The sequence below is a fragment of the Magnolia sinica genome, chromosome 4 (assembly GCF_029962835.1).
Source record: "Magnolia sinica isolate HGM2019 chromosome 4, MsV1, whole genome shotgun sequence".
Classification (NCBI taxonomy): domain Eukaryota; kingdom Viridiplantae; phylum Streptophyta; class Magnoliopsida; order Magnoliales; family Magnoliaceae; genus Magnolia; species Magnolia sinica.
This window is the reverse complement of record NC_080576.1, coordinates 21,125,185-21,135,427: the sequence shown is the minus strand read 5'-3', so window position 1 is coordinate 21,135,427 and position 10,243 is coordinate 21,125,185. Positions and strand designations below refer to the sequence as shown.

The window sequence follows — 10,243 nt, the reverse complement described above, 5'->3', positions numbered from 1 at the left end:
AGCGAAAAATTGTGAAAATTTTATTTTTATTTTTAGGAATTTTTGTGAATTCGAAGTGATTTTGACGGCCATCTTGGAATTAGAATTACAAGATAAGTGATGTTAGAAATTTATGACTCTTGGATTCAGCTATTTGTTAGATTTCACAGTTATGTTCGAACTATTAATCCATATTTAGAGGTTTTTAAACATTGATTGAGTCATGATTTCACAAGACACATCTCGCTTGCACATTACGGTTTCAGTTCAATATTAAAGTGTAACTTAGTGATCATTAAGCATGGAAGGAACTAACCTGGGAATTTGTCCATCATGTTCAATAAGAAGAATGAAAAAAAAAAGAAGAAAATACTCAGCTACAAGATAGCTGCCTGCAGAAAGGGTTGGGCAAACGAACTTCACCATAGGTTTGCTCTCTATAAGTATAGATTCGATTCCCCATGGTTGACATTTGGGAAAAGTTGGGCGACTAGTCTTCACCATGGGTCTGCTCCCTATAGGTGAGGATTCGTTTCCCCCCTTGGCTTTACTCTTAAAAAGTTGACATAGTGTGAAAATATCAAAAGCTGGAAGAATGAATCAAGTTTTGATTTAGGTTTTGGTTTTCATGAATTCTCTTGTGATTACCAATGATATCCTGAAATAGAGAAGTGAATTTTAATAGTGTTAAGCCGAGATTACACTATACACTCATGGAACTCAATGTTTAGAATTGTTCTAATTAATGGATTAATATTTGAACTTGATTATGAAGTTTACCGTGAGCTTGATTTTAGGAAAAAGTAATGCCAACATTCATGAATCTTAGAATTCTAGTATCTGAATTGTTTTTCATAAATCACTTGAGTTTAAAGAAATTGTCCTGTAATTGTCAATTTATTTTCCGCATACCTTGCTCGGGACTAGCAAGATGCTGGTTGAGGGTTGTGTTGAGGGTCAAATATTGCATATCAGACCCCAGTTATTGCCTGGTTTTACAAACATGGTACTGTTTAACGGCCCGATTTAATCGTGTTTGTGATGCAAGGCGTATTTACGAGCCTGGACTGGAAAAGGGTACTAAAAGCATGGATTTAACGCTCTGAAGTCACCAAGGCAAGCGACGGACCCCATGAGACCAAGATCGACAGATTTGCACACTAGGGATCCAAGAAAATCAAGAAACTGAAGCTCAAGTGGCCCGAAAGACATCCAGAATGCAAGATCACAGGGGTCCAACTATCCGTTCAGCTCGAAAATTCATACATTGCCTGAGGACCATAAATTAACCGTACACGTCGAATTTCATTCGTTCAATCCCTGTGCAAGTGTCCCAACGGACAGATCAACCCATAAATCCTTGATTTGGGGCCCACCTGATCTCTGGATACGCTTCAATTTTGGACTCAACATCTTAAATTAGATGGGGAAAAGGATGGACGGTACGGATTTCTCGAGAATATCATAGTGGACCGCACCTGCACTTGAGTGTGCACAGTGCGTAGGTGCGCGTCCACCGGACAGTCAGCCCAGTCAAAGACGGGCTGACCCGTCCTCTTCTTGCGAAGTAACAGCGGACGGACGTTATCCATCCGTTTTTCAGTAGTAGGGCCCACTCATCATCCAAATGGATGATCCAAACCGTCCATTGAATCTCTTGAGTAGAAGTAACCCTCACCTAGGTGTCCTTTTCGACCCATGAACGTACGGACAGGCAGATTACCGTTCAAACACAAGATGGACGGCGGAGTAGATAATCTCATGGGCCACACCGAATTCAATCCAAAAACGACCATATCCAAATGGTTTTTCGAGTAGACCTCAATGGACGACGTGGATTTTCCACCTGACATCGATCGTGAGCTCCACCAAACATGACAGCGACTTGCGGCGGCTCTGTTTCGCAATCAGACGTTGGTTTTGTGCGGTGGGGCCCACCCCTCACCCATCAGGGCCCATAGGTCTAATCTAGATCGTCCATCAGGAGCCCACGGGTTCTCTCTCCCTAACCTAGGTAACTCATTTTAGGAAACCGCAGAGATCAATCCCCATTCGTCCAAACAGAGACTGACGGTACAACGAACGAGGCGGGTGGGACACACCAAATTCGGTCTAGAAATCATCCAGTTCTACTGAATTTTCAAGGGCAATCCAATGAATGGACTGGATTTCTTGATGATCGTCAGGAATGGGGTCCACCAAACAACCAGCGTAAGCTCTATTACACGTTTTGTTATAGTACGTGAAACTTTCGCACCTTTGTCTGCTATGTGTAAGGGGTACGCACGCAAGCTGCCACCGACTCCTTGCTCTATAAAAGGAAAAGAAAAGGATAGAGAAAATCATCGAATTTTGTGCTGAGCGTGGAGCAGAGAAGCCTGAACGTGAAGCAGTTTCTACGGAATTTTGTTTTCTTAGTTTTCTGTTTAATTTCTTTATGATATTTGAGGATAGCCTAATCATGTTGGGCTAAACCTCTTAACTGGGGCTAAGAGGTGAAGCTTGTAGCATGATAGGAGAACTTTTTGCTTGTGCCTTTTGTTTAGACTGAACTGACGTTGATTTTAGTTTAATTAAGGGAATATTTTTTTAGTTTTTAATGGTCTGTTGTGACTAAAATTACAATGGATCTGCGATAGCTTTGAGCATGTTCCTTTCCTTTTTATATTTATGACGTCAGGAAGCCCTATTTTTCACCATCGTCTCCTGGGCATGGCTGGATGATGGTACCCTTCCTAACCTTCATATCATGTTGATTGGTTTTTAATTAGTTTAATTTTGTTGTTTACTTTGTCTCCTGGGCATGGTTTGGTGATGGAATCCATTCTAATTCATATACCTTTCATTTCTTGAAAACTACATCAAAGGAAGTTCAGTCATGATTTTTATGGTTACACCCTTCAACTAGATGAAGATAGACTCTAAGTCCAGTTGAGTTTTTGATGCAGGCATAAGATCTCCCCGATCTCTACAAGTGGATCCTCTGAATCCCTAGTTTCCTACCTTTGAATTTTAAATTTTAGATAAATATTTCGACATTATTCCTTAAATTCAATATATATAGATTTCATCTTAGTCTAGTTCTATTTCTACTTAGTTTTAGATTACGTACAAGTTTCAGTCCCTTGGGATTCGACCTCGGTCTCACCGAGTTTATTACTACATCACAACCATATACTTGGGGAGTGAACAGTCATGAGGAGTAGCTTAGGCTTCGACATAAAATATTTATCATTGAAATCAATCACGCCTTTACTTTAAATTCACATGAGTATGATCCACTTGTATTGGATAACCCATTTGAGAGAATGGCCTAGCAATTTATTAACTTAGGATATGATCATGCGATGGATGACTCGATGGTATATGAAAGATGATCAATATTTAATCCTAAGGGTATATATAAGTCTTGGATCTTAATTGAGAAGCTTTGGCTCATCTTATTGAGCTTAATAATGGTTATTAAAAGTGAGTAGTGTTATGTGTGTCTATCAAGATTAGTTGGTTCTTGCATGTGGCCAACATGGGATCGATTAGGTTTACCTAGGGAAATGTTTATATCTAGCTCCGATAAAATTAATGACCTGTCAAGTGGCTTTTGTAATTGAGTTAGCACTTAAAAAAAACTTATTCGACTTTAAAAAAGTTTTCAGTTATTAAAATCTTGCTTCTTTGTAAGTGATAGTGATCCGAAAGCCCATATCTAATTAGTCCACATATTTGATCAACATAAGATGTAGATTTATGGTAAATGACTTAGACAATGAAAAGATTATATTGTGAGCATTGTTCATAGTATCCCCGATATTATCCCTATCTCTAACTTTGCGGTACCAATAACATTAGAACCGACACCGATAATACTAGTTGACTCAAAACTCTATGTATCGAAGATGAATAGCTAAGTATCGCCACTATATTGATTTCGCCAATGTATCGCTAATAATTTTTATTATATAAATTCTAAGTATTGCTTGTATTGCCAACGTATCTACGTTGTTGATATTTTCAACTATGTAAATTTCAGGTGTCACTTATATCACCAATATATCGACAGTATTTTCACCAATGTATTGATATCACCAGAAATCTATTTATTAAAAAAAATTGTAAGCACGTGATTGTAGTGTTTTAATTATCAACAATAATATCAATCATTGGGAGGTCTCAGTTAATGATTACTTGTTACGAATGGCTTGATGTAAGATGATATGTCTACATTTCGATTACAATTGCAAATCGTGCTATTGCACGCTTATTAATACTCACATGTTCGATGAAATGCTTGGATGAATAAGTTACTAAATTTAGGGTTTGTGCACAATCTCATTATGATTGTCTAACGATTACCTAGTCATCAATGGATTATTAAAACTGCTTATGATGTTAGGTCAATGAGCAAATCGCCCGAATTAAGGAGTGGACCAAGTAAGGTCGACAACCCTAAGTTTGTTCGATCGACCCGGGTCGAACACAGATGACCGATAATAGATGGACTACACGGGATGCTTGCACCCAATTCCGATTGCACCGGGGTTCTCTCAGATCAATCAAATTAGTCTAATGGCCGACTAATCGTGTATATTTACAATGTATGCCAGTGACCAAATGATTATATATAGGATACTTTATTCCCATTGAACGAGTGTACTTATAATTATTAGCGATACGATCCACATGACTCATAAGTCAAGCATGGTGGTATAGGACACCATGTTCGTATTGTCAGCCTATGTTGAGGTGACGAGCCTCCCCGTAGTGTTCGTTAAAGAAGATTATTAACAATTTGTCTATCGTATGTGTTTGATTGGGAGTAACGAACCCAAAATGGATAAAGGGACACATGTAAGGAATTGTTACGGTCATTTCGAGCCTGGTGATCTGATTGAGACTGATGATAAAATGGAGGTATTCTAACTTCCAAAAAATACTAGATGAACAGGACTTAATAAATACTCGACTAAACATACATATTAATAGCATTGTATCGGATCAATGCGCATCATGATACTTGAGGGGATGGGATGTATCATGGTGGACATGAGATACATTCATAATCTAAAAAAGAATATGATATCTTTGGGGGCTATCGAGACACTTGGTGCAAGTTCACCGAGTTTTATTGTGTTGTAAAAGTTTCAAAAGAGGCACTCATTGTTATGAAGGCACAATGGAGCAGTAACATTTACAAGTTGATCGAGAATACCGAAATGGGTGAAGATGCAACATCAGTGGAGAAATCCATATTAACACGTGTGTGACATGCATGATTGGGTCATATGAGTGAGTGCGTTATGAAAGTACTTTCTTATTGTTGTTTGAATCTTATATTTAAAAGTGTTGATTTTAATACATGTGAGGATTGCATATATGGTAAACAATCATGATTGTATTTTTAGTCTAGAAAACATGTAAGTAAAGGCGTGATTGATTATATGCAGTTGGAGATATGGGACCGTCACTCGTGGTTTTTGAGAGATGATCGTCATTCTTTATCACATTCATTTACGATTTCTTTATAAAAGTGTGAGTTTATTTTCTAAAAAATAAATATGATGTTTTCGTCACTTTTAATATATGGAAGCCGATGATAAAAAAAAAATAATCAGGGCGGAAGTTAAAAGTATTGAGAATAGACAATGGTAGACAACTCACTTTAAATTAATTCAATCAATTTTGTAAAGATTGAGGAGGGATTATGAAGCACGATACAAGAAGGCGTACACCATAATAGAATTGTGTAGTATAACGAATAAATCAGACACTCCTTGAGAGAGCCCAAAGCATGTTGAGCAATGCTACATTGGGTAAGCAGCCATGGACTGGGGCCATCAATATGGCTTGTTACTTAGTGAATTAGTCTTCATCAACAACATAGATTGTAAAATTATAGAAGAAGTGTAGAGTGGTCATAATGTAGGCTATTCAAGGTTGCAAGTATTTTGTTGTAATGCTTACTCATATATTAAGAGAGATAGTTAGACCAAATGGGCAAATAAGTATACATTTATGGGCTATGGTGATAGTGTAAAATGATACAAGTTGAATGACCGGGTCTCACAAAAGATCATAAGGAGCCATGACATCAAGTTTGATGAGGATTCCTTGTTCCGTGTGGATGAGTACAGGAAAATGAAAAAGTCAGTGATAATTGATGTTGAAATTGAAAAGATGTGAGAGACAGATAGAAGGCAAGCTACGGGAAGAGGTACAAGAGCAAGTGGAGCAACCACTTGTGACACCATCGAGATATTGTAAATTACCGGCAATATATAAAGATGACTCGAATGCTGCATTCGTTCTCATTGCGGATGAGGCAGATCCTCCTACCTTTCGGGAAGTATTGGATGCCACAGATGCTGAGAAGTGGATGACAATGATGTAAGATGAGATGGATTCTTTGTACAATAACCGGATGTGAGAGTTAGTGGAGCTTCCTGATGGGTGTGAAGAGATCAAATATAGGTGGATTTACAAGAAAAATAATATAGATACAAGGCCAAACTGATAGCGAATGGTTACACGTATAATAAGGGCATCAACTTTGGTGAGATTTTTACATACGTGTTCAACCACGTATCTATCAAATTTGTTTTAGCGTTGGTTGCTCAATACAATCTGGAACTCGAACAAATGGATGTGAAGTTTGTTTCTTATATGGAGAATTAGAATGACAAATCTACATAAAGCAATTAGAAGGGATCGAGATATGTGGATCAGAGAATAAGGTTTGCAGGTTGAGGAGGTCATTGTACGACCTGAAACAGTCACTTAAGCAGTTGTATAAAAGATTTGATTATTTCACAGTAAATTAACGATTTACTAGAAGTGAATATGATCACTGTGTCTACTTCAGACACTAAGTGATGGATAATTCATTGTACCGGTATTATATGTTAATGACATTCTTATCATCGGACGTGGATTGCATCCTAACCTCGTCTGGATGCTTAAAGAGATGGGCGGGTCGTGTTCACTTCCTACTGGCTGACAACATAAGGCTTACAAAACTAATATTCAAGGGGAGTTGACGGCACCATTGTAAGCTGCCAGCCTATGCAGAACTCAGCCTAGACAAAAAAAAAAACAAACAAACTCATTCGGTGGGGCTCTCTCTCTCTCTCTGGCAAAAAGAAAGCACCACCATTTTAGTGGTGCTCGATTTCGCCTCCTCACTCTCAGATCTCTCTCTCATTCCCTCCCTACCTCTGTCCAAGAAATGTCACACCAAATCATCCCACAGAAACGTTGATTGAGTCATTTCTCTCACTTTGCAGAAAATCTCAAAATGTAATATACAAGGTTTTTGAAATAAGAAGATTTAAGATTTGTGAAATATAGAGGTTTTGGGATTTTAAAATTTGGGGGTTTGGGAATTTAAGGAATTGGTGGTTTAGGTATTTGAAGGTATTGGAAGAGGCTAGCTATAATTTTTTTATGGATATATTTGTCTTACCTGAATTACCTTTCAAGTGCATGTTTTTCATCTCTTAAAATAAATAGAACTTAGTGACACCCTGATTTATTCCCTTAAATTCACATGGTACATCCGCCACTTCAATGCTCAAATGTGCTCTTTCAATGGAAGTATAGTTTTTCCCTTTAATATATTTATCTATTATCTTGATCAGCTTTTAGATAAAAATATTTGCATATAGACCCAACACCTTTTCTTTTCTCACTATTGTACCCTTTTTTTTTTTTTTTGTGGTTAAGTTGTAGTTGAAGATCATCGAACATTGGTGCGAGCAGATTGAAGGGCACATGTACTTATCATCTCAGCATGGGTTTTTTACTATATATAATGGATTGTGATAGGTTTCCACAATGATAGTTGTATGTTTTATTTTCAATTCCCTTATGATAAATGACCTTTAACATTGATAAAAGTTTCAAATGATGATTTTAGATTTAGGTTTAAGTTAAAACTATTGAATTTGAATATGGTAAATTGGTTCTTGGATGGAAACTACCCCATCCACAAATGGGTCAGGGAGAAAGTGGGTCTAGATAAGCATATACACAAATATGCTAGTTGAAGGTTCACTATTTTCAAAATGGTCATGAATTTCATGGGCATTCAAACCCCTCCAAAGTTAAAACGGTGGCATCCACATCACCTATTGGCTCATTAGGTCCAGTCCATTCTTCATGGGCTACCTTAACAAAAGCATGCCAATCAAATGATCCAAACCATAGAGCTGGTGGCATGTGAAAATGAAAGGGCATCATCGTCAATTAAAGATATGTCCAGTCTATTAGGCTCAGGACCATTCAATAGTTGTTACATCTGTATAGTGGACATGATACTCAATGTCAATCCATGTCATTGTTGTATTTTTATAATAAAAAAAAAAAAAATCAAAAATAAAAGTTTATTTTTAATAAGTAAATAAATATATTGATTATTAAAACTTTCAATAAATAGTGTATATAGCTTGATGGTAAGTGAAAGAATTTTTGCTTCTGCAACCAGGGTTCAAATCTCCTATAGGATGGCGTTGTTCGTGTGCGACGTGGGCTGTAGGACTTTTTGGTGCTTTATTAGGCGCACTTAGCACTTTGCGCGTGCGCATCGTCGCATGGAGCCAGAAGAGTTTTAGTCTTTTTGGCACTGGTTTAAACCTTTTTTAGCCATGGTGCAACTTGAATTAAACTAGGGTATAAAGTAATACTTACATTGCTCAAGTTGTTCCTTTTTTGTTCATTGATATAAACCCAAGATTATACAGATCCTTTGAAGGTAATAATTTATCCGTCGTACGCAAAAACATCTTTCTTTTTATCATTTCCCCAAAAGTCGACAAACTAAGGGGATATGTAAAAGATATTCTTTTTTTTTTACATCACTTGGACATGTGTGAAAAAATATTGTGACATTTCATTTCTTACTGTTTTTTCAAAGCGATCGTTTTTTATATATCGCAATGGACGATTCCATCATTTATAATCGAAAAGAAGAGTCACAAGAGGTTTTTCAAACCAAATGAGGTATTTATCCTCTTTATCTTTGAGTATTTCCAACTTCCAATTTTCTTAATACCATTGATTCCCATCTAGTTTGTCCAGATCCTCCTTTCTTTCCTAGCAAAGGGAATGGTCTTCCTCGATGGATGCCTCTTGTTCCTGTTTAGTCTCATTCGTTTCGGAAGTTTTTTCTATTTATACAATTGTTTCTTCCACACTTTTCCCTCATTTTTCCATATATGAGGTTTCTTTTAGTTTCTTAGTGACAATAGGCGATGACGTTCTGCTTAAATAGTAGACACTGGTGATAAAGAAAAGAATACTAAAGATTCGAGCCATAGAATTTCTCAATTCAGACGTAATGTACTTATTAGATCGAATAAGTACATTAGATCTAATAGAATTATTTTGTCGTATCCAGAATATTACCAATCCAACCCATTTCATGAAGAAATGGTGACTAATTAACCAACCGACAAAACCTCTTGTTACAAATAACATCTTGTTGTTGCATTGAAACATATAAATGTTGACTAATCCGGCTAACATTGAACTTGGTAAAATAAAATGGTTGAATAATCGAAAAATAAGATTATTCAGGAATACACATTAAGCGTTGAGATTACACATTAAATTTCTGGTAGAACATCCATTCAAAAAAAAAAAGTGTTTGTGATTGTTCCGGAAATGAAACAAAAGATACGGTAGAACTAGGACAATTATTGTATGAGGCCTGTCTAATGCTAGATGCAAAGGTGCATAATAGATCAATATGAACATCATGAGCTGTCCCGTAATAAAACTAGTTATTGTTGATGCCTCCTTCTCAGTTCGTTCTTCCATAACTCGAGCACCAAGAAGGAAGAGATAAGAGGGCCCTATGGAGAATGTAGTTAGAAATCCATAATAGAGTCCGACCACAATGACTAAATTTATTATCTTCATGCATAAAGATAATAGATTACCTAGTAGAAAAGATTTCTAAATCATCACAAACCTCCCTTTTTTCTATTGCAATTTCTCTATTATTATATAATGATTTCTTAACTTTCCATATATAGAAACAGATAAACTAGAAATGACATCTCTTATGTCAATGATACCATCTTCTTTAATTTAATGACAAAGTATTTTAACCTCAGTATTAATTGAGAGTGACTGTGACATGATTGTACATGTGACACCTATGACATGTGTCACTCATGTGGCAACAGTTAGGATGATTAGGACATGTGGCTACAGTTTTATACTATTAGATAATTCTCTCTATCTGAAAGAGTACAAAAATAATTGTCAT

General features: G+C 36.6%; 1 pseudogene; it reads right to left on the bottom strand.

The window, feature by feature from the left end:
• Nucleotides 1-1,054: 1,054 nt before the first annotated feature.
• LOC131244400 (uncharacterized mitochondrial protein AtMg00370-like) lies at nucleotides 1,055-9,936 on the bottom strand (annotated as a pseudogene).
• Nucleotides 9,937-10,243: the final 307 nt, after the last annotated feature.